Genomic DNA, 1,051 nt, shown 5'->3' with positions numbered 1-1,051 from the left:
GTGGTTTTGATTAGATCAGAGACCATGGTTGCTAAGTCAGAGTGGCTCTGCTTAGAATTCTCTGTCTGTTGCTGAGAAGATGGTGGAAAAGGCTTGCCATTGCTAAACCTATTTCTTCCACCATTATTGTTGTTGAAACCTTGTTGAGGTCTTTGTTGATCCTTCCATGAGTGATTTGGATGATTTATCCATAAAGAATTATAGGTGTTTCCATAGGGTTCTCCCATGTAATTCACCTCTTCTATTGAAGGGTTCTCAGGATCATAAGCTTTTTCTTCAAATGAAGCGTCCTTAGTACTACCTGGTGCAGCTTGCATTCCAGACAGACTTTGAGAAATCAAATTGACTTGCTGAGTCAATATTTTGTTCTGAGCCAATATTGCATTCAGAGTATCAATCTCAAGAACTCCTTTCTTCTGATTCGTCCCATTGTTCATAGGATTCCTTTCAGAAGTGTACATAAATTGGTTATTTGCAACCATTTCAATTAGTTCTTGAGCTTCTGCATGCGTCTTCTTCAGATGAAGAGATCCTCTAGCAGAGCTATCCAATGACATCTTGGACAGTTCAGACAGACCATCATAGAAGATACCTATGATGCCCATTCAGAAAGCCTGTCAGAAGGACACTTTCTGATCAATTGTTTGTATCTTTCCCAAGCTTCATAGAGGGATTCACCTTCCTTTTGTCTGAAGGTTTGGACTTCCACTCTAAGCTTACTCAATGTTTGAGGTGGAAAGAACTTTGCCAAGAAGGCATTGACTAGCTTTTCCTAAGAGTTCAGGCTTTCTTTAGGTTATGAGTCCAACCATATCCTAGCTCTGTCTCTTATAGCAAAAGGGAATAGCATAAGTCTGTAGACTTCAGGGTCAACCCCATTAGTCTTGACAGTGTCACAGATTTGCAAGACCTCAGCTAAAAACTGATGAGGATCTTCCAATAGAAGTCCATGGAACTTGCAATTTTGTTGCATTAGAGAAACTAATTGAGGCTTAAGCTCAAAGTTGTTTGCTCCAATGGCAGGGATAGAGATGCTTCTCCCATAGAAGTC

General features: G+C 40.2%; 1 non-coding gene across 1 annotated transcript; it reads left to right on the top strand.

Annotated features, from left to right (window-relative positions):
- The first annotated feature begins 611 nt into the window (after nt 1-611).
- On the top strand, nt 612-718 carry LOC127747285 (small nucleolar RNA R71). The gene has a single exon (XR_008009085.1). It is a non-coding gene; the product is annotated as a small nucleolar RNA R71 (small nucleolar RNA).
- Nucleotides 719-1,051: the final 333 nt, after the last annotated feature.

The sequence above is a fragment of the Arachis duranensis genome, chromosome 4, assembly GCF_000817695.3.
Source record: "Arachis duranensis cultivar V14167 chromosome 4, aradu.V14167.gnm2.J7QH, whole genome shotgun sequence".
NCBI classification, from domain to species: domain Eukaryota; kingdom Viridiplantae; phylum Streptophyta; class Magnoliopsida; order Fabales; family Fabaceae; genus Arachis; species Arachis duranensis.
The sequence above is the reverse complement of the archived record's forward strand: the minus strand, read 5'-3'. Positions and strand labels throughout refer to the sequence as shown.